Source organism: Nomascus leucogenys, chromosome 22a (assembly GCF_006542625.1).
Source record: "Nomascus leucogenys isolate Asia chromosome 22a, Asia_NLE_v1, whole genome shotgun sequence".
NCBI classification, from domain to species: domain Eukaryota; kingdom Metazoa; phylum Chordata; class Mammalia; order Primates; family Hylobatidae; genus Nomascus; species Nomascus leucogenys.
In genome coordinates this window covers 73921760-73946597 of record NC_044402.1, presented here as the reverse complement: position 1 = coordinate 73946597, position 24838 = coordinate 73921760, and the positions used below count along the sequence as shown (strand labels likewise).

The 24838-nt window shown below is 40.4% G+C and overlaps 1 pseudogene; it reads left to right on the top strand.

Moving 5' to 3' along the window:
- Window positions 1-499: 499 nt before the first annotated feature.
- LOC100594632 lies at window positions 500-23388 on the top strand (annotated as a pseudogene).
- The last annotated feature ends 1450 nt before the right edge of the window (window positions 23389-24838 follow it).

Sequence of the window (24838 nt, the reverse complement as noted above, 5' to 3'; positions counted from 1 at the left end):
AGATGTCTATCAATTGGTAAATGCACAAATTATGGTATATGCATACAGTGGAATAGTACTCAGTAATAAAAAAGCATGGGCTACTGATATACCCACCATTGTTGATGAATCTCAAAAGTGTTATCCTTAGTGAAAGAACCAGACCCAAAATACTGCACACAGTATGATTCCATTTATTTAAAGATTCTAGAAAAGCCAAAGCTGTAAGTTAGAAAGCAGATCAGTGGTTTCCAGGAACCAGTGGGGAGAGAAGGGGACTGATTACAAAGAAAATGGAAGAAAATGGCGGACATGATGAAAATACCTACATTATGATTGCAGTGGTGGTTACATGACCCACTCTATATATTTGTTGAAACTCACCAAATTTCATACTCAATATTGGTTAATTTTATTACAAGTTAATGTACCACAATAAAGCAGACTTTTTAAAAAGATAGCTATAGTTTTTGCTTCTAAGTTAATATATAAATTGTAGATCTTAAACTCAAATATGCACATGACTTTATATGTGATCATTCCTTCAAGTTCTCCCATTACTGACCATAGCAATGTATGCGATAGCCATAGCTCCAGCAACGCTAATGTCTTCGTGTCTTTTCAGGTAAGACTCAGGAGAGCCTCTACTTTTGTGTCACTTTCTCAACAACTTGTGTATAAGGAAGTATTTTTATACTTATTTAACAGAAGATGTGAAGCAGAGGACTTGTGACTTACCAAAGTTAAAATCACATTGATCCTTTAGAACAAACTTTATGATGATACACCCATTTTTATAGAAATCAAACCAAAGCACAACCAATTATCTGACATACCTGGGAAACTTTTGACCAATGTCTTTTCCAGATCATTATCTAAAGAATTAACCCAATATTCTTATTACTTTGTACCAGAATTTTATACATAAAAATTGTTCATTATATACATCTATGTATTGGTTTATAATACCATCTCTATGAGAAAATGTCTTATAGATATTACACTCTATATATCTCTATATATCCATGTAGAAAACCTATATCTATATTTATCTATATATCTATAGATAAAATGGTCTTGCGGTCCTAAGAACAATTTTGGCAGCTGAAATTGCTTCTTTGATTGGATAATAAATCCTGGGTGGCTTGATTTAAGTTGCCAATTTCAATCAGAGTTTTCCTTTGTGAGACAGGCAGTCATGTAAACTGATCTAGTTTAGCTGATAGTAACAGTTCCAGAAATCCAACAGAGTGTTTTTTAATAAAAATGTATACAGGATTGGAATGTTGATAAGACATTTGCAAATGTATATAGAAATATGATAATTTATACTATTTTGTGATAAGATTCCTGGTTGGCATTAGTGATGCGTCATATGATTGCATTAATTGCAAAGAAGAAACTCAAAATGGCATAATTGTGCCTGATGTTCAAGTAATAGAAATGGAATTTAAAGTGTTCTTAGAAAATGGAAAAATGTTACTGAGGTGAAAAGACTTTAAAAACATGAATTCAAAACCAAACCATTAGCACATGTAACCCTTTCAAGGTAATATAAATCCTGTAGTAGACCTTCTACTACCACCCATTAACCTGGACAAGGATAAAAGAAAGTGGGAAGATGAGCATCAGCCGCTGGTAGGTTATCTCCGAAAGCATTGAAGAGAGCCGTTGCATGTTGTAACATCCTCAGGTCATTAGGTCATAAGTAAATAGGCTGGTATCTCTGGTCTGAGAAGCAGCCTAGTGTAGTAGTTATGTGGGTCTTACTCCGAGCTGCAGCATAATGGAGTGGTCCTAGGCATGAACTCTGCAAGCCAAACTATCTGAATTCAAATCCTGGCTGTGCTGCTGACTAGCTGTTTGTCCTTGGACAAATCATCCTGCCTCTCTGTGCCTTGATTTCTTAATTTGTAAAATGCAGAAGACACTCATGTACCTTTCTTCAGCTGATTATAAGCACTGAATGAGTAAATATTTATAAAACTTTTGGGACAGTGTGGGCACATAGTCAATGATACATAGTTTTTTAAGTTAATAATACTTAATTGATTATAAGAATGTATATGTGGTATTTTTTTAGGGCCAACATTAGCTACTCTAGAGACTCATCTACTGAGAGGCCTCCTTCGTTACAGAGACTGGAATTAATCCTTTTGAATTACAGTGCTTGCACTGGAGAGCTCTATCCTGGCCAGCCACACCATTGACTAGGGCAATTTACTCTCGCTCACGTTTACAGCTCTGACCACAGCTGATTAGACCAGAGACAAAATCCTGACTAAATCTGGATAAAAATATTCTCCCTCCAAGAAATTTCAAACGGGAGAACTGAAACATTGGCTATGCTAACTTTAGTGCTTTTTTAAACATATGCAATGCATTGTTATTTATTATAGCCACCTTTCAGTGCAATAGATGATTAAAGCTATTCCTCCTGTCTAACTGAAATTTTGTGTCCTTTGACAAACATCTCCTCATTACTCCCTCCAACCCCAACCCCCAGCCTCTGGTAATCACCATTCAACTCCCTATTTCTATGGGGTCAACATTTTTAGATTCCACAAGTAAGTGAGATCACACAGTCTTTGCCTTTCTGTGCCTGGCTTATTTCGCTTAGCGTAATGTCCTCCAGGTTCATTCATATTGCTGCAAATGCCAGGATTTCCTTCTTTCTCAAGGGTGAAAAATCTTTCATTGTGTATATACCACATTTTCCTTATCCATTCATCTGATGGTGGATGCTTAGGTTAATTCCATATCTTTGCTATTGCTAGTAACATTGCAATGAATATGATGGGAGTGCAGGTATCTCTTAACATACTGATGTCCTTTCTTTTGGATACCACCCTGAAGTGGGTTTGCTGGATCATATGGTAATTCTATTTTTAGTTTCTGAGGAACCTCCATACTCTTTTCCATAATAGCTGTACTAATTTACATTCCCACAAGGGTTCCCTTTCCTCCACATCCTCGCCAATAAAAGTTATCTTCCATCTTTTTACTAAAATAGCCATTCTAACAGGTATGAAGTGATATCTCATTGTGGTTTTAATTTGTGTTTTCCTGATAATTAGTGATGATGATGATTTTTCATATATCTGTTGACCATTTACATGTCTTTTTTTTTTTAAGAAATGTCTATTTAAGTCTTTTGACCATTTTTTAAATTGGGTTCTTTATTTTCTTGCAATTGAGTTGTTTGAGTTTCTTATATATTTTGGATAGTAGCCCCTTATCAGATATGTGGCTTGCAAATATTTTCTCCCAATCCATGAGTTGTCTCTTCGTTCTATTGTTTCTTTTTCCATGCAGAAGCTTTTCAGTTTGATGACATACTTTTTGTTTATTTTTTGCTTTTGTTGCCTGTGCTTTGGGGGTCACATCCAAGAAATGTTTGCCCCCAGAACAATATTGTGGAGCATTCTCTTTATATTTTCTTCTAGTAGTTTTACAGTTTCAAGTGTCACATTTAAGTCTTTAATCTATTTTGAGTTCATTTCTGTGTATTATGTGAGGTAAGGGTTCAATTTCATTCCTCTGCATGTGTATCCAGTGTTCCCTACATCATTTATTAAAGAGATTGTCCTTTCTCTATTGTGCATTCTTGGTAGCCTTGTTGAAAATCAATTGACCATAAAAATGTGGGTTTATTTCTGGGCTCTCTATCCTGTTTCATTGGTTTTTGTCTGTTTTTATGCCAGTGTTTTGCTGTGTTGGTTTCTATAGCTTTGTAATACATTTTGGAGTTAGGTAGTGTGATGCCTTCAGCTTTGCTCTTTTTACCAAAGACTTCTTTGCCTATTCAGGGACCTTTGTGGTTTTACACAAATTTTAGGATTGGTTTTCTTATATCTGTGAAAATGATCAGGCTAACTTTGGAGAGCTGAGGTGCAAGAGCATGTAACATCAGAGCTGGAGTGAGCACCATCGCAAGATGAAGTCACAGACAGGCCTCCCTTATGGGGAAGAACAAACCAAGAGCCACATGCAGGAAGCCAATTCATGAGATTGTCCTGTGTCCTTATAAGAAATCCCCCTGTTAGTGTGTGCACCACCAGGCCAGATGCTAACTGTGAGGAAGGACTATAAAGAACTTGCATTTAGTGAGGTCCTCAAGAGTGGCAGGCAGTTCTAGGCACCTACGTGCATCATCTCACTTAAGCTTCATAGTAATCCTGTCACATCAATCTTATTATTTCATGTTCATGGGTAAAGACACTGATATGGTTTGGCTCTGTGTCCCCACCCAAATCTCATGATGAATTGTAATCTCCAGTGTTAGAGGAGGGGCTTGGTGGGAGGTGATTGCGTCATGGGGGCGGACTTCCCCCTTGCTGTTCTCGTGATAGAGTTCTCACAAGATCTGGTTGTTTGAAAGTGTGTAGCACCTACCCCTTTGCTCTCTCTCTCCTGCCATCATGTGAAGACCGTGCCTGCCTCCCCTTCATCTTCTACCATGACTGTAAGTTTCCTAAGTACTCTTCAGAAGCAGAAGCCTGTACAGCCCACAGAATTGTAAGCCAATTAAACTTTTTTCTTTATAAATTACCCAGGCTCAGATATGTCTTTACAGCAGTGTGTGAATAGACTAATATAGACAATTGGTACCAGAGAAGTGGGGCATTGCTATAAAGACACTAGTAAATGTGGTATCTATAAAGATACCAGTAAATGTGGAAGCAGCTTTGGAACTGGGTAGTAGACAGAGGTTGAAACAGTTTGGAGGGTTCAGAAGAAAACAGGAAGATGAAGGAAAATTTGGAACTTCCTAGAGACTTGTTGAATGGTTGTGACCAAAATGCTGATAGTGATATGGATAACGAAGTCCAGGCTGAAGAGATCTCAGATTGAGATGAGGAACTTATTGGGAACCGGAGTAAAGGTCACTCTTGCTATGCTTTAGCAAAAAGACTGGTGGCATTGTGCCCCTGGTCTAGGGATTTGTTGAACTTTGAACTTGAGAGAGATGATTTAGAGTATCTGGCAGAAGAAATTTCTCAGCAACAAAGTGTTCAAGTTGTGGTCTGGCTGTTTATAACAGCATACACTCCTATGTGTGCACAAAGAGATTATCTGAAACTTATATTTAGAAGGGAAGCAGAGCATAAAAGTTTGGAAAATTTTCAGCCTATGTGGTAGAAAAGAAAAATCCACTTTCTGAGGGAGGAATTCAGGCCTGCTGCATAAATTTGCATAAGTAAATAGAAGCCAAATGCTAATAGCCAAGACAATGGGGAAAATGCCTCCAAAGCATTTCAGGGACCTTCATGGTGGCCCCTCCTATCACAGGCCTGGAGGTCTAGGAGGGAAAAATGACTTCATATGCCAGGCCAAGGGCCCCACTGTTCTTTGCAGTTTGGGGGCATGGCACCCTGCATCCTGGCTGCTCCAGCTCCAGCCATGGCTAAAATGGGCCAAGGTATATCTCAGGCTGCTGCTTCAAAGTGTGTAAGCCTCAAGCCTTGGCAGCTTCCATGTGGTGTTAAGCCTGCAGGTACACAGAGGGTGAGAGTTGAGGCTTGGGAGCCTCTCTGCCTAGATTTCAGAGGATGTATGGAAAAAACATCCCGACTGAATGTCCAGGCAAAAGTCTGCTGCAGTGACAGAGCCCTCATGGAGAACTTCTAGGCAATGCAGAGTGGAAATGTGGGGTTGGAGCCCTCACACAGAGTCCCCACTAGGGAGCTGTGAGAAGACAGCCACCAACCTCCAGACCCCAAAATGGTAGATCCACCTACAGCTTTCACCATGCACCTGCAAAAGCTGTAGGCACTCAATGCCAGTCCATAAAAGTAGCCACAGGGGCTGTACCCTGCAAAGCCACAGGGGCAGAGCTACCCAAGGCCTTGGGTGCCCACCCCTTGCATCGGTGTGGCCTGGATGTGAGACATGGAGTCAAAGGAGATTGTTTTGGAGTTTTGAGAGTTAATGACTGCCCTACTGGATTTCAGACTTGCATGGGGCCTGTAGCCCCTTTGCTTTTGCCAATTTCTCCCTTTTGGAAGGGGAGCATTTACCCAATGCCTGTACCCCCATTATATCTTAAAAGTAACTAAGTAATTTGTTTTTTATTTTACAGGCTCATAGGCAGAAGGGACTTCCTTGTCTTAGATGAGACTTTGGACTTGGACTTTAGTTAATGATGGAATGAGTTAAGACTTTGGGGGTCTGTTGGGAAGGTATGATTGTGTTCTGAAATGTGACAAGAACATGAGGTTTGGGAGGGGCCAGGGGTAGAATAATATGGTTTGCCTCTGTGTCCCCACCCAAATCTCCTGTCAAATTGTAGTCCCCAGTGTTGAAGGGGGGGGCCTGGTGGGAGGTGACTGAATCACAGGAGCAGACTTCCTCCTTGCTGTTCTCATGATAGAGTTCTCACAAGATCTGGTTGTGGGGAAGTGTGCAGCACCTCCGCCTTTGCTCTCTCTCTCTCCTGCCACCATGTGAATATGTGCTTGCTACCCTTCCACCATAGTTGTGAGTTTCCTGGGTTCTCCCCAGAAGCAGAAGCCTATATAGCTCACAGAACCATGAGCCAGTTAAACTTCTTTTCTTTTCTGGTGATGGTTGTTTGCAGCTTTAAGGGGCTATCTCTAACCAAATATGGAACGATTTGAGCATCAAAATAAATGATGGTGTAATGGATTATAGCCCACTGAGTAAAATGGAAATCCATGGATCTTGTTGATAAAAATAAATAAGTGAATAAATATATAAGTGAGGGAAAAGAGAAAGCACTTCCTTTCAGTAGGATGCCAACTAGTGAATGTCAAAGCAATGATGAAGTTAGAAAAATCAAAACTGGCAGCTATCATGGTAGTATTTTATTCAGGCAAGAATCATTCAAGGATGATAAAACAAGTTGAGAGGTTTTACGGAATGAGATATCTACATGATTGCAAGGTAGCTCCTCACAAAATACTGATGAATTACAAAAGAAAAAAATAATAACTCTACAGTAGAGAACCCTGGCAAACACCACCTTCCCCAAGTGATCAGAGTTAACATAACCAGGGATGGGACTAACTGGTATCATGTCCTTTCTACCATGATAGACTGAGAAGGATACAACACTACCTTATGTATTCCAGTCAAACACACACAACCTGAATCTAATCATGAGAAAGCATCAGACAAACTCAAATTGAGGGACACTCTACAAAATAACTGTTGAATATGCTTCAATAATATCAAGGTCACAAAAGACAAGAAAAGACTGAAGAAGTGTCCAAAAAGATGACAACAAAATGTAATATGTTATCCTGGATCAGATAATGACCTAAAAAGGGAATTTTTTCCCACTTTGAAGACATTATTGGAATGGTTAGTAAAATTTAAGTGGGATCCTGGGATTACAGAGTAATGTTTATAATGTTAATTTACTGATTTTAATGGTTGTTCTGTGATTAGGTGGGAGAGTGTCCTTGTCTTTTAGGAAATACACAGTGAAATGTTTAGAAGTTTTCAGCTTACTCTCAGTTGATTCAGATGGGAAAGAATATGTATATATAGTTTACAGGAAAATAATGATAAAGCAACTGTGGTAAAATCTTAACAACTGGAAATCTGTGTAAAAGATATACAAAGAGTACTCTTCTACTTTTTTCTCTAAGTTTAAAATTATTTCAAAATAAAAACTCTTAAATGATAAAAGAAATCACCATGGTACCTATTTTACTTTCATTCTTCCAGGGCAGAGACTTGGCTTTATGCACCTGCTTTTCCTTGTCTGGCCGATTTCCAGGCACGTAAGAGAAAACCAATGAACACTTGTTTGGATAATTGGTGATTATACTTGTCTTAGCTTCCTTACTAAATTGTAAGCTACTAGAGGGCTTGAACCATGTCTTGTTTCTCTGAATTCCCTGAAGACCCAGCTCTATGTCCTGTACATAATTGACACCATTGGTTATTTGTAGAATGGTATGGAATTATGTGGCTACTCAAATGTTATGATAATGATTAGGCTCTGACAAAGATCCCTTTTATGGGCCTGTGAAAACAATCACAGTACTTGAAACTAAAATTCCCCTCCTGGGCTTGTGAAAGCCAGGGTCCAGGTTAAGCAGCCCTTTGTGAAGCTGCATTCTCTGAGAGCGGCATCTGACTCTCCACTGAGTCACCTTTGGCAGGGAGCCTTCCCCTTAGTCTGCAGTCATTACCCTAATGAAGGACAGCTGGGGCTGCCAACAATGAACTTGCACTCTCAAGTGGCAGCCGCCCTTAAAAGAACAGTTCCCTCACCCACTAGAACAGCCCTCCCAGGCCAGAAATTGGCCCACTGGTTTTATGCCTGGATGGGATATGGATCCATAGGGAGTCAGAAATGGCAGCTGCAAAGCATGCTGTTGATATAGAAATGCTCAGTTTAAAGAAGAAACCCTGCCCAGAGTGAGAAGGAAAACTTGCCATGTATTTTAAAAACCACTGTCCTATGTTTTGAAAAACTGTATTGGCAGGGGAATCTGATACAGACTTTACTTCTGGACAGCTGTCCTGTTCATTCAGATGCAGGGTGAGCTGGAAGTCAGCCTTCAGGGCCGTGAATACAGGGCAGCTCCAAGCAAGCAACAGGCTCACCAGTGAAACCACCAGAAAATGTGCATTTTTCAAGACTGTTTCCCTGATGAAAAAATATTTTTTTCTACATAAGCCTGTATAGGCCACTCCTCTGATGCAGAAATCAACATTTCATAAGGTAGATAGAAAAATACTGTCTGGTAATAACCTGCATCACTGAGTGCTTACTCAGTGACAAATGTTACTCTAAGAGCTTTGCATGATTAGCTCATGTAATCCTCCTGATAGCCTGAGGGTAGGTACTCATTGCACCTGGCTGACAGAGAAGGTACCTAAGAAATTTGGCCAAAGCTACAGAACTAGTCAGCGGTGGAGCCACAATCTGAACTCAGATACTCTAACAGCAAAGTCAACTGTTTAACACAGATCTTTCAAAGTTGGGTATTTTTCCAAGGAAACTTTGGATTGACACTTAACTGCAGAGACCATACTATGTTACGTGTGTTGAAACTTGTTTTGATCACACACACACAGTGCTTTGAACATGGAGCATAACCAAGCAATGCTAATGACTATACATCGGAGGAGAATAACATAGGAACGTCAGAAACGAACTGTTTAATTTGGCTGTTAGGGGCACTGGCACGGATCTGAAATCAGTTTTGAAAATGCAGAATGCGACAAAGTTGAAGTCATGCTGATTTGAAGGGTTAAAAGTTCTGCTAGGTAGCTGAGCCAGGAATATGTCCTCTGTCCGGAGTGCTCACCTCACTGCGGGAGGTGGGGCAAAAGCCAGTGGCTGGTCCAGACTGCTAAAGAATTGCAGAGAGACCCATGATATTGAAGAGCATAACTGACAGGCCTCACCGTGTGTAAAAATGTGTGCTTGACATGGGGCAGCAATGCGGCCCATGGAGCAGAGGCGCATGGGCCCATTAGCAGACATGATGAGGACAGGCAGGGTGGGCTGACGCACAGCTGAAGAAGATAGGGGAGCACAGGAAATGACATTTTTAAATGTCAGGAAAACGTTACACAATGAGTCAGAAAGAGATGGACGTTTCCTAGGCAGTAATGCTGCCTCATTATATAAAGTTTTCTGTTCTGTCAGTCATTAACTATACCAGAAAAGAAGGCAAAACATGCAGGTTTTTGTGAATCGAGCAATCTTTAACTTCTGTGACACATCTTCCCATAACTAGACCATGGCAGTAAGCTGCTCAGGAAAGGTCAGTTACACAAATGAAAAATAAAAATGGGATAGCACAGAATGCACGAGACAGGGCTCTGGGTGCCCGGCCCTACAGTGCCCTACTTACTTGGTTTACCCACGGCTCCAGGAACCCTCCCACAACTATGTGGACAACCTTACGCCTACAAAGAAAGTGATTGTTTTCATGTAGCTTTATTGATCCTTCACACAAATATTTGGTGGGATCACTTTTCTGCCATTAAAAGAATCACAATAAAGATCATGCAAAGAACACTAGGGCTGCATTACAGTAGCCTGGATGGTTGCCTGCTCTGCAGACCTTGCTTCTAGTATAGGGCTCTTCAACTTGGAAGGTGGGATGTAGAAACTAGGAAGAGATTCTCAATGAAAGGAAGAGAAATGGTTTTTTAGAAGAATAGAAGCCTAAATAAGATGATGGGATCTGACACTATTACCTGGAATAGGCAAGCCTGAAGAAACGTAATTATTATCTTAGAATATATAAATAGTTTACTAACTAGAAAGTGAAAACCATAAACAGCCACCAAACACATATCAAAAGGAGAGAAATTGCAATATGAGAATTAGGAAACAATTTCAAATTGTAAGAATATTTTAATTTTCGAATGGGTTACCTAGAAATTCTTGCGATGTTTCTTTCTAGGTTAAAAAATAAAGATAATGATAGGGTTCAATTTACCCACTTGGAATAGTTTTAATAAGTAGTTATCAAAGTAAAGTCTATGGGCTCTGGCAATTGTAGAAGAATTTAAAAATTTTATGTTTTCATTTTGATGATCGTTTCTAAAAATTATTTCGTACCCATCTGAGCATGACTCAAGTCTGGGAAACAACAGTTTGAATTTTTAAGCTCTCCTCTCTCACTCTGCTTCTCTTTTATATTATTCTACTATAAATTTTTCTTAGAATAAGCAATCACCACGTAACAGTAGTACAATGGAGCACATACTCAGTGCTACCTTTTGCTAAAGATGACATCAAATGTTAAAACTGCAGAAGATAAAGGGAGCATGTTTACTTCCTATCAATTGGGCCATTTGGTACTGTGACATTGGCATCGAAAATGTTAAATGTCGAAAAATGTAAGGAGGCAGGCTCCATTAAGAATACGACCGTGATTCTTCAGAGGAAATACTTTAGCTCCTCAGATACTTTCTTTTTTTAAAAAGACATAAAATTTGTTCTCACTCATAAGTGGGAGTTGAACAATGAGAATACATGGACATGGGGAGGGGAACATCACACACTGGAGCCTGTCAGGGGGTGGGGGGCAAGGGGAAGGAAAGCATTAGGACAAATACCTAATGCATGCAGGGCTTAAAACCTAGATGATGGGTTGATGGGTGCAGCAAACCACCATAGTACATGTATACCTATGTAACAAACCTGCACGTTCTGCACATGTATCCCAGAACTTAAAGTAAAAAAAAAAAAAAAAAGATAAAATTTTATGTATCTATTTTTAGATATTCTATACATTTATTCTCCATAGACAAGAGGGAAAAAGGTTGATTTCAAAGATGAGATTGGACATGCAAAATCTCAAATAATTAATTAATGGTTTAAACAGTTTGATGTACTGTTTGTTTACCCCATATATTATTACTTGCAGGTAATGACAAGTATGTATTTATCTATAAGCCACTAATTTGCTGCCACTTTGCCAAGACGCCTTGATACTTTTCTGTATCTGATTAGGAGATGCTGACCAGAATTTTAAGAGCTGGGCTGGAGCAGTGCAATGGGCTCAATACTGTGGGAACTTTATTCTCTCTGAGGATACTAGGTGGCACATGTAAGTGTCCCATACAGCAAGTATGTTGTGGACCCCAACAAAAATACTCAATTGCAAATTCATTAAAAATCAATGAATGAGTTTTTTAAATCCTCAGCACTTTATAAATATAAGATAAGCACCAAGACACGCGTTCAAACTTAAATAACAAGTAAACATATATATTTTTCCTGTTTTTAGTTCTCTAAAACTACATATTGCAGTCCTGCCTTTCCCTAAATATAATAATGCAATTTACTAATTTAGAGAGATATTATGTAATATCAATTATAAAAAGCATTTCAAGTTAACAACACTTACTCTTTTTCTTTCTTTCTTTTTTTTTTTTCATCAGAGCCTTTCTCTGTCACCCAGGCTGGATCTTGGCTCACTGCAACCTCTGCTTCCTGGGTTCAAGCAATTCTCCTGCCTCAGCCTCCCGAGTAGTTGGGATTACAGGCGCCTGCCACCACGCCTGGCTGATTTTTGTATTTTTAGTAGAGATGGGGTTTCACCATATTGGCCAGGGTGGTCTTGAACACCTGGCCTCAAGCGGTCCGCCCTCCTTGGCCTCCCCCAAAGTGCTGAGATTACAGGCATGAGCCACAGCGCTCGGCCTCTGAAAAATAAAAAAAAAGAAGTTCTCCACTCATTGAGAACATTCAAGGATTGTTAAAAAAAAAAAAAAAAAATAGAGATTTGTAAAGTTCCTAGCCTGTTATTCCTGTAAATGAAGTAAGCAAGGATGCAAAATACATTTCTGAAGTTTGAGTTGTTTCAAATTTTGTAGGCATTACCTAATCCCCAAAAGGCAGGTTCTCTTAGTAGAGGACAGGGCACTTTGAGGCAAAAGCCTTATAATTGAGATGCATTAAGTCTATTCTGTTTTAAGATTCTAAAGAAATGTCAAGATTTACATACACACGTGAGAACCAAAAGAGACCTGTATTCCCTAGTATCACACAAAGTAGTCCCAGTGTAAACATCTGAAGCTGTGTCCATTTGATTTGATAGATACATAGGTACCATTGTTTTGTTCAAAATCACAATTTAAATACTTTGTGATTTTAGAAATAATGGAGCCACGTTTTCACCATTAAGGTGAGTGATTGTTCAGGTACATTTGGCACTGTCCATAGGTTTATGGCTTCCAACTTGTTTAAGACCATTCCCAGAGTGAGTGCTGATTCGCCATGGTTATGAAGCTTTCGGGATATAAACTATAAGAATGACAAACTACAGCAGTTGAAAATGTGTCTTCAGATGCTCACTTGCAACTCCCATTTATGTCTCTAGGAATTGAGAAATGAGGATCGAGGGACCAAATCCGGCCTGGTCAGTAAGAGTGTAGGTAACATATAAATATTAATGTTCATTGCAGTTAGTGTGGTATGCAGAAATATCACAATATAATTGTTAATTGCCAATATCTTTCACTCAAGTTGCACAAGAATAGGTGAAAACTATTTTACTGTAATTTTTAAATGATTTCATCATAATAATTATAAAATATCCTTTCCACTCCTTAGATGGTTAAAACTGAATTTTCTGAAAATGAATCACTTATACTTCATCTTTATTGCCATTTATTTCTATACAGGTGTATCTATGTATCTGTTATTCAGTTTAGTAGGAGAAACAGCCTTTGGTTGTGACCATTTATTGGTGTCTGTGCAGTTAGCATTCTTGGCATTCTTTATACAAAATAGAATGTTCAAATAATTAAAAGCATTCACTACAGATTTCATGGTATTTTAGGGGTGGTCATGGTATCAGGGGAAGGAGGAGGTCTGTTCTTTGCCCTGCCAAGCCACCTGTTGAATCCTTTTCTTTATTTATTTTCTCCTTCATTATTCATATTCCTTCTCAGCTCACTTCTGTTCCAATCTGACAACTATTTATTGCTAAATATTTATCAAGCACCTACTGTGTGTGAGACATTGTGCTAAGCACTTTAAATTTATTACATCTTTAATCCTAAAAACGTCCTATGAAGTCCTATTTTTTAAAATTCCCATTTAAGTCTCTGAGGGGTTTTTTATTTGTTTTTTGTTTTTGTCTTCCACTTTTTTCAAAGCAGCACTCCAATTTTCCTTTAAGTAGTTGCCTCTGCCCCAGTCCCTGTGGTTCTGGAGACTGTCAGTCAAAATCCCCTACCCCTCCTACCTACCAAAGTGGAGACACATGACTCAAGGTAGGCCAATCAAGCTTACCCTGTGAGAACCCAGGATGACAAATGGTTAGGGTAGAGTCATTCTGGTGTCAGAATGCTGAGGAGAATATATTTCTTCTGTCATCTCGATCCATGGAGTTGCCTAGTTTCCATTCTTTGTGAGGCCTTTTCCTTTGTTTCTGGGAGAGAACTAAGATTATTCCAATACATTACCCTTTTTGGCAAAAGTGAATCTCTTTCTGTTGCTTGCAATCAAAGAATCCTAACAGATGTGTTTCCATTCTTCAGATGAGGAAAAGGAAACTGAAGCTTAGAGAGGATAAGTAACTTGTGCAAAGTGGATGGAAGAGGCAGGACACCCACGCCAGTGAGACTCCAAAACATAGGATCTTACCCGTCACGCCATGCTGACCATTCCAGCCTGGTGAAGTAGGGAAGAAGTGCCTGGAGCTGGGAGAGAAAGTACATCCCACTTTTTTCTTTTCCAGCTTTCTAAAACCCTGTGTGCATCTCTTCAATCAGGTGTTATACACTCCAGGTTTGCTCACTCCAAGTAATGAGTCAAAACTGATGTACAGAATAGCAAAATTATTTATTGACTCAAACCACTACTTTAAAGCACGTAACTTTATTACCGGTAACTAAACCCGTTGCATCACTCACTTAAGCCAATGATTTTATACATTATAGACTTTTATGTCCCAGAACTATGAACATGCAATGTATGGACAAGGTTCTACAGTTATGCTACAGGCAAGGTAGCATGATGTGATGGAAGAATAAATAAAAATTGAAGTCAGAAGACAAGCTTCCAATTTCAGCTCTGCCATTTCCTAGGTATGTTCCTAAATATTGGGAAAATTGGCCTCTGTGGGTCTTGGTTCTCTCATCTGTGGAATGGTAGTGGTAATGATCTTTATGGGCTTATTGTGAGGATTTAGTGAGATCATGCACCTTTTGAATTCCCTAGGGAACTATAAAGCCCCACAAATATTAGTGCTATGTTTAATTTCAGGATCTAAAGAACCGCTGTGTTCAATGACAATTTCAAGAGCATTTTCCTTGTTCAATAGCCTCTTTCATTGGTGCCCAAGCCGGAGTCTTCTCTTTATCATTTTTTAGCCAGATGAATGGCAGAGCATTCATAATAAAATTCATGTTTCAGGCTTCCAATCAGCTGGTTTTTGTAATTCTGCCTTGAATTTGTCCTCCTAGTGACAATTCTGATTTCACTGAAGGAAATCTGATCTGAAGGGTTACATGTGGGATGGGGAGGACAAATCCCGCGGGTCACAGGAAGCGTTCTAGTTCTCATTGATAATGATCATAAATTGATACCATTCAACTGAAGGTCAGCAGCCTCTCTGAAAAGAATTGGTGCTGCAAACTCATTTCCCGGGGAACAGGCACAGCACAAAGCCTGCATCGACCTTGGCCCCAGCATTCACCTGCTCATTAGGGTCAGGGTGAGTTCAGGAGCAGCCCTCTGGACCCTGTATTGATCTCTTCCAGTAGTGATTGAATCATATTAGTGTCCTAACATGGAAAACTGGTGCTTCTGTTTCTTCCGCTTTGCTTTTTCTGGGGTTACATAGAAAATACCAGCTTTTTATTCATTCATTTAACACTGAGGCTGTACTACATACAAGGCATTGGGTTTAAACTCTGAGACGAATCACAGATAAACCTGCCCTGAGGGAAGCATACAACAGAAGGGGCTGTAAGACATAATCATAAATAACATCAATCAATGTAACTGGAAAAAAATATTTTAAAAGCTAGCAAATACATTTTAAAGAAGGAACCATTTTTCTTTAGGAAAAAAGACTGCCAAAAGCCTTGACAAACCCTTCCAGGAGTGAAGGTGAGACCCTAAAACTGACATCTCTAAGGAGACGATGAAACAAAGAACGAGCTAGAGAATTTGGGGTTAAGAAACGGAAAGCAAAGAAGAGAGGGAAGGAGGAAGAAAGATGGGGAGTGGGGACAGGCCAGAAGGCAGAGGCTCTGGCCATGGGGAAGAATGGCCATGAGATATTCTTGTAACAGGGCAGCCAAAGAACTTTTAAGATGAAGGATGAATAAGATTTAATATTATGCATCCATGTTGTAGTGCAGTACTGGAAACCTCCCTTCACTGCTCCAACTTGTTAGTAAACTTTATACACAAATGTCTCCTCCTCTGAGTGGTTTGTGTGGTAGGAATTATAAAAAAAGGTAGGTGGGGTGACTCCCATATCTGCTGAGAGAAGGAGCCACAGAAGGTGAGACACAGAGAGTTTACAGTTTTAGAGAGAGCAGTAACTTGGAGCCTAAGTGCCCATGAGTCTGTAGTTCCCCAGAATGTGGAGAAATGGAGAGAGGGTGTGTTGCCCTTCCTGTGGGATTGGTTTGAGTCAATTTTATTTTAACCTCAGAGACAGGTGACTTCTGCTATAATCTAGGTGCCAAAGCAGAAGAGGAAGGTATTGTAAGGAGAGACGCTGTGAAAGAGTTAATGTGAATGACAGAGCTTGGGAAGGATTTCATGGGTCCAGGCAGAGGCTATGATGGAGCAGAGGCTACGATGGAGCATGGCTGTGGGTGAGCACCGAGACATGTCTGGCCACAGCTAATGTCCAGCCAGTTGTCAGTGGAGAGAATGGTGAGAGAATAAACTAGAAGGCAGTTTGGACCACTGGGCAAAGAAAACCTTGAAAGACAAGCTGAAAAGGTTGCAGGTTGTTTCATTATTTGGAAAGTGATGGGGAGCCTACCTTTTTCAAAACACTTTAGCATTTAAAATTTCTTCTGATTTTAAATCTATTTGTTTATGAGAAATGAAACAGGTATTATGATGATTATTCCCATTCTACAGATAAGAAAACTGAGAAATACATTATTAAAGTTGTTCACAGTCAGCATAGTAATGAAAAAAACCCACTCCATATTTCTTAAATTTGAATTCAGCACCCTTCTTGTGCTTTGTGGTGTCCATAAACACACTTTTAGAATAAACATGTCTCAAGAGCTCCAAAAGATTCCCTGGGGAAGGGCTGGGGGAGGGAGGGAGAACCACAAGGCACACTCCGACTGATTTTCTTGGGAGCAATTATGGAGGAGAATTTCTGATGAATAAAATTCTCCACCTCATTACACAAGTAACTAATCTAATCAACCAGTCCCGTAAGTGGGCTAATTTCTGGTGTATGAGCTGCCGCCTCAGCCCACCCATTCTCCCTGATGCCCTTTCGTTCTTCCTCAGTATCAAATGACTGTCAGTAGTTCATTCATTCCACTAACACTCTGTGCCAGGCACTTGGGGAAGTGCTGGGAAATGGTCTTTTGGGGACAGTGATCCATCTTGTTGTCCAAAACCCGAATATTTATCTTTCTCACCAATAGGAATGACTCTATCATGCCACCCGCCAGACTGCCTGGAACCTAAGAATCCCTTGGAGAGTAGAGACCAAATAAATAGCTGTTTTTGAAACTTCTGTTTCCACTGCCTGCTCATATCCACTCATTTTCCAAGTTCCATATAAGCTGACTCCCAATCACAAAAGACATCATTACTCTTGATTTTCCTAACTTCCACTTCTAATTTTCACTGTATACTGCTGTTGCATTCATTTTCTCAAAGTTCAGTCCTAGTGGATCACAGTCTCGCCAAAAAACAAAACAAAAGCAATAGATTGCAGACCAACAATTCCATTCCTACGTATTTACTCCTACCCCCAAAGGAAAGCATATATCCACAAAGAAACATGCATGAGAAAGTTTACAGCTGCTTGGCTCACAAGTGTTCATAAACTGGAAACAACTCAAATGTCCATCAACAGAAATAGAGAGAAAATGTGGCACATTCATACTATTTAGCAACCAAAAAGAATGAACCACTGACACACAGAACATGAATGAATCTCCAAATATTATTCTGAGAAACAGAAGCCAGACACAAAAGAGTATATACTGTGTGCTTCCATTTATATAAAGTTTGAGAAAAAACAGAACTAATTTATGATGACAAAAATCAGGATAATGGTTGCCTATGGAGCATGAATTGGCTAGAAGGGCCCACAAGAGAACTTTCTAGGGTGAAGAAAATGTTCTTTATTTTGGAGAATCAGTAAGATGAGTGTATACGTTGTCAAAACTCATTGAATTCTACCCTTAAGATCTGTGCATTTAACTGTATGTAAATTTTACCTCAATTAAAATCATTAGTAGTTCCCTACTCCCTATTTAATTATGTACAAATCATCTGCCCAATCCATGTAGCGAGAAAGTAGATTAGTGGTTACCAGGACCTGGGGGAGGGGAGAATGGGGAATGATTGCCAGTAGGGCTGGATTTGTTTTAGGGATCATAAAAATGTTCTGAATTAGTGTAGAAGGTTGCACAGTCTGTGAACACACTAAAATTACTGAATTGTACACTTTAAAAGGATGAGTTTTATAAATGAATTATATCCCAATAAAAAAAAGACCCTACCCAGCATTCCAGGCAGTCATGAGATAGTCCTGAACTAGCTCAAATTTTCTAATCTGTGGTTCCATACCTGTTCTCTCATCATTCTTTCTTCACGTAACCGCTTGTGAAATTCTACCCATCATTGAAGGCCTGTCTCAAAAACCACAACTTTCCTAGTCTTCTCTGCAGAGTGCAACCCCTTTCTCTGAACTTCTGGTACTTGGCAGAGATCTCTCTTCTGAAAGGGCCCATCATTTTCTGCCTGGGATTGTGTTTATTGCTGCATTTGTCTGATTCTTCTTCTTAGATTATAAGATTAGTAAGGACAAGAACTGGGCCCTACCTATTCTTGTATCCTTGACAGCACACAGATATTCCTCAATAAATGCTTGATGAATTGAATTAACTGAGATTAATGACTCTAACTCTATAAATTTCAGGACAGGAAGAAAGCATGAACCCACTGGCAAGTTTTGTGAGGCATGAATGTTTGGGCTGTGAAGTGATCAACTACTCTAGGGGCGGTTCTCAAACTTGAAGATGTCCCCGGATCACCTGAGCCATCTATTACCTATCACTCTCCAGACTCTCAAGGGGGATTCAGATTCCCAACTGTGGTGAAGCCCAGAAGATTCACAAGGTGATTCTGATGCAGGAGGTCTGCAAACCACATTTCCAAAAACCCTGATTTTGAATCAAACATTTACAAATGAATAAAAAGAACGATTTTACTTGATTTATTTTCTCTAGATGTTTTATTGGCTGAATTTTAATCTCTTTATGAGAACAATTGTGCTCCTAGGAATTGACAAGGGCTACATTTTTGCTGGAAGTCTTCCAGGTGGCCCAAAAGAAAGGTTGCATTATTATGAAACTGGGTAGGAATGCTAAGGTAATTTCTCAACCATGCTAACATCACAATAGCTGGTGCCACCTGTAACCAAATCATACTGTGACTTCAAACTTTGAATCAAATGGTGATTTCTAATTTCCCTTGTTTCATAGCACACACTGCTTTCAACTTAGCTCTGGGCCATTTATTATTCTGCTGGAAAACTCACTGAGTGCTGTGTGGTATGTGTGTTGACTAGTTTTTCACACTGAGTTCTAAACACAGGTTCTGAAAGTAGAAAATTTTCATAGCACATAGGCAGAAAGGATAATTCTACTCAAATACCCACTTTGAAATGGGCTTTTTCCAAAGCCAACATAATCTAAAGACCTAACAAATATTACGATTTGCTTGGATTTTAAAGCTAATGACCAAAAAGACAAAAAGACCCTCTCTCACAATAATCTTACCTGCAGCAGGAAATGAAGCATGAATTCAGCAACCTCTTGGCCTAGACAGGAGGCCTAGCACACCTGCCAGGCTACAGAGCTCTGAAAGGCTGCAAAGGAAGACACTAGATCTGAAATGCAAAGAGCTAAAGAACAGAGAAGCGCACTCTGTCCTCAGATGCCCTGCATGCATTTCCTTTTCATGGCATCTCCCTTTTGATCCTTGCACCGATAACCTCCATTAGCACCTGCAGCACTCCCCAGAGTGGGCCTAAACTTCCTAAGCCCCGCGGTATCCTTGACCTCCTCTCAGGGTTTCCTAGGCCATAGACTGCTTCTGAAACTCAGTCCTTGCAACTGCTACCCCAGTTCACCTTAGCAATGCTCATCAGAGATAGCCTTCCCAACCCACCCTCTTCACTCTGGCAAAGTAAGTCTAGGGCTGTTTAGGGATAAGGGACGGAAGCAGGAAGCTGAGCAAATGGACAATGTCCCTGTGACGAATCATTTGGTTCCTGGGTAAACCTCTGGTTTTCCTTAGATCTCTATGGCTGGACATCTCAGATCCTACTGTTCCTTTTTGCCAGTAACTCCGGGCAGGGACTCTATGTCTAAAGCCCTGGCAAGACAGCACTGCCTGCTTTTGTTCTGAAATTAATTGTTGTCACATTCTCCCCACTGGTGTCACTGAAACAGTAATACTAAAAGGGCGTGGGAGCAGACTTCACCTAATTGTACATCTTCCTACCTCTTCTTTTCACAGAAATACATATTGCACAGGAATGTGCCAGAGGAGTGTGCCTTCACTAGCCGTGCATTGATTTGGCCTGCAATTGTGAATGGTTCCTGTCCTAGCCATTCAGAGCAAACCATTTTCTCCTAGAGGTCTAGTGTTGTGGACACCAGGCTACCTAGACATCTCATTGGATCACAGTTAAAGATGTGGAGAGAGATCGAAAGTAAAGAAGGACAAGAGGATTAAGAAGCAGTTCCTTACCACCCCTCCCATGCTCCCCATCCCTAAACAGCCCTGGACTTACATTGCCAGAGTGAAGAGGATATGTTGGGAATGCTATGTCTGATGAGCATCACTAAGGTGAACTGGGGTAGCAGTTGCAAGAACTGAATTTCAGAAGCAGCCTATGGCCCAGGAAACCCTGAGATGAGGTCAAGGATACCTCAGGCTCAGGAAGTTTAGGCCCACTCTGGGGTGACTTTGGAGATACTGAGTGTCTAGAGCCACTGCTGTTCTGGAAGACACCTAACTAGACCTGGCGCATAGGAGCCAACTGCTTCATCCTCTGGGTTCACCCCAGCGACTTTCATCCTTTGGCAGCCATAGCTCCTGCTGGAGACCACAGTGCTTTTCAATAGGCATAAGAACCATCTCTCCAACCATATACTAACCATGTACTAGGTGTGGATCCTTGAACAGTTGTTAACCTTTCTGAGCTTCAGTTTTTTCATCTGGAAAATGGAAATAATAATATATCCCTGATGGAATAATGCAACTCAAAAGCTTAGTGCCAGCACCATGCCTGGTTCTGAGAAAGCACTCTCTAAGTAGTTACTATTATTCTTGTTGTTATTCATATTGCACAACATTAATATTATTAAAACAGTTGGACCAATTTTAGATGGATCCCCACTTGTCCCATGCCCCTTTGGCACTGATGCCAGAAGTGGATGGAGAAGCTTTGGCAAGGGAGTCTGGAATTTAGGAACTTGTGGTTCCTCTAGTGCTGTGCCATCAGAATCTTCAGGCCATGGAAGAAAAGCTTTCCTGTCCAGGCTACCTTAGAATGGAAAAGAAGGGAGAGGTGATGAGCAAATTTGTTTCCTCTTTCTCTGCTATAGAGAAAATGAGGTTTGCTGAACCAGGATGAGGTTGTTTTCAGAACTCTGACGGGTTTCCCAAGAATGAAGGTTTATGAGTGAAGGCAATTGTATTTCTTGTAGGCATTCTTTTTTCCCACTTGCAGACCTTGAACTTCCAGAGACAAGCTTTTCTGAGCCCTTGTCAACCAGCATCAGGATGTGTGTCTCTCTCCCCATGCCCCACCCCTCTGGCCATGCCTCTGCCAACAGGCTGAGGACATGTTCACAGGACTCTGCTCCAAGAAATAAGGAAGTAACTCATAGCAGCCTCTGACTCAGATTTGGTAATTCTAAGTTAAATTCTTGTTAGATAGTGACTGTTTGTAAAAAAGGAAAATAGCTAACAATCTTATTCCTTATTGAAATATTGCAATGAGAATGCAAGGAATGTATGAACAAGGTATTTGTAGACCTTCACGTGGGATCACAGTAGTTATAAAAGCCAAAGATGATGATACTGTGATGAAAACCCTCAATGATAACTAAACATCTCATAGAATAGAGCTCAGACTCCTGAGCTGAGCATGCAGAGTGCCCCATCAAGCACCTCCTCCCCTCCTCTAGTGACTGAGAACATCAGGGATAGTCGATCTAGTAGTATTCATCAGCCTCAAGTTTTCAAGCAAAACTCAGGCATGTTGAAGCCTTAGCCCCAGGGAAGGGGTGGACACTGGTGGACTCTGCTGCAAGATCCCGTGGCTCAGCTTGTAGGTATAACAGGCTGATCCATGATGAGGTCAATAGAAGATCTGGAACCTTATGGCTTGGGAATTAACAATTATCCTTGCTCAGGCTTGATGCCATGTGCAAGTCGGACAGTCCCAGCCCACTCTGCTCTCTAGTACTTGTGGCCCTTTCCTTTCAAGATGCCTGAGGAGTGTACCATGGAAAGGAGGAGGTGGAGACTTTTGCTTTTCAGGCAGAAGTTGCCCAATTCATGTATCTCAACATCAATACCTTCTATTCCAACCACAAAATTTTTCTTCAGGAGTTGATCTCTAATGGATTTAACGCATTAAACAGAATTTGCTGAGAGCCTGACAGACTCTTCTGAGTTGAATAGCAGTAAAGAGATGAAAATCGACATCATCTTCAACTCTCAGGAATGCACCCTGACTTTGGTGGACACAGGCATTGCCATGACCAAGGATGACCTCATAAATAATTTTGGAACCATTGCCAAGTCTCCAAGATTGAGCAGTTTGGTTTTTAGTCTGCCTACCTGGTGGCACAGAAAGTGACTGTGATCACACATCACAATGCTGATGAACAGTATGCCTGACAGTCTTCCTCCACCGTATGTGCTGACCACAGTGAGCCCACCGGCAGGGATACCAAAGTGATCCTCCACCTTAAGGAAGACCAGATAGAGTACTTAGAAGAGAGACAAGTCAAAGAAGTAGTGAAGAAGTACTCATAGCTCATAAGCTATCCCATCACTCTTTATTTGGGGGAAGGAATGAGAGAAGGAAACCGGTGACAATGAGGCAAAAGAAGAGAAAGGTGAGAAAGAAGAGGAAAATAAAGATGCTGAGGAAAGGCTCAAGATTGAAGATGTAGGCTCAGATGACAGCAGTAAGGGTAAGAAAAAGAAGACCAGAAAATTAAAGAGAAATATATTGATCAGGAAGAGCGAAACAAGGCCAAATTCATTTGGACCAGAAACCCTCATAATGTCACCCAGGAAGAATATGGAGAATTTTACAAGAGTCTCACCAATAACTGGGAAGACTACTTGGCAGTCAAGCATTTCTCTGTAGAAGGTCAGTTGGAATTTAGAGCACTGCCACTCATCCCTCAGCAGGCTCCCTTTGACTTCTTTGAGAACAAGAGGAAAAAGAACAACATCAAGCTGTCCATCGTATGTTCATCATGGACAGCTGTGATGAGTTGACACAAGAGTTTCTTAACTTTATTCATGGTTTGGTTGACTCTCAGTATCTGCCCCTCAACATCTCTCGATAAATGCTTAAGCAGAGCAAAATCTTAAAAGTCATTCAAATAAACATTGTTGAGAAGCGCCTTCAGCTATTCTCTGAGCTGGCAGAAGACAAGAAATTCCATGAGGCAGTCTGTAAAAATCTAGTCTACTGATTTAAATGTTAATCACATCTGCAAAATGTCTTCATGCCAACATGTAGACTGGTGTTTGGTCAATCTAATATATGGGTAGCATGGCCTAGCTAGGTTGACACATAAAGTTTGCCATCACACCAAGTAATCCAGCACTGCCATTCAAAAGGGTAGTTTTGCAAGTTAATAAAAAACTCTAGCAGTTTGGAAGCCAATTAGTCGGGAAACAAGCTGAGTCATCTTAGGGCTTCATGGCGAGCCGAAGGGCAAATGGAAATGTATAAAATGGAGGAAATTAAGCCAGGGTACTCAAGATGTTTATAAAGAAATAGAAGAGTGTATAATGGAAATGAAGAGTACTACTGCTGAAAGGAGGGTGGAACTGGCAAGGAATGCAGAAGGTACCAAAACAAACAAAAACATCCTTCAAACCCAGACCTTAATATTCTGAGCCCCAATGCCTTTGCCCATCTCCTTGGGCCTCTTGCCTCTTGGGGTCCAAGTGTTACAGAAGCTGCTTCAGCAGCAGCAGAGCAAGACCTGGACCCAGCACTGGTGGAGGGGGAGGCCTAAGCCAATTTCCACGACAGGAAGGAATGCTCCAGAGGACAATAAAAGTGAGGTTATCATGTGTCTCCCAGTCTGTCCAGAAAAATATCAGATGTGAACTGTAAAACAATCAACATTCAGTTGTATAGGAAAAGTTAAAGCCATACTAGAGCAGGGGCCAAAAGCTTACAGAGAATCTGTGAAAGCCAGTTGCATGTAAGGGAGCCAGCCCTAATAGCATGTGGGTAGAACACAAGCTTGTGGAATTTTTCTTTTAAACTATGAAGGACAGAAGTTCCTTTTCAGTCAAAAAGTGAACAAATGTTATACCCATCTTTTAAAAAAATGGGCACTGGCATTATGGAAAGCATTTGGGAGACTTCTCAAAGAGCTTAAAAACAGAACTACCATTCTACCCAGCAATCCCATTAGTTGGTATAAACCCAAAGGAATATAAATCATTCTACCATAAGGACACAGGCATATGAATGTTTATTGCAGCCCTATTCACAATAACAAAGACATGGAATCAACCTGAATGCCTATCAATGGTAGACAGGATAAAGAAAATGTGGTACGTATACAACATGGAATACTACACAGACGTTAGAAGGAGCAAAGTCATGTCCTTTGCAGCAACATGGATGGAGCTGGAGGCCATTATCCTAAGCAAACTAACACAGGAACAGAAAACCAAATACCACGTGTTCTCACTAATAAGTGGTAGCTAAACATTGAGGACATACGCACACAAAGAAGAGGATAGCAGACACTGGGGCTACTTGAGGGTGGGAGGGTGGGAGGAGGGTGAAGATTGAAAAACTACCTATCAGATACTATGCTTATTACCTGGATGATAAAATAATCTATACACCAATCCCCTGTGACACACAACTTACTTATATAACAAGCCTGCACATAT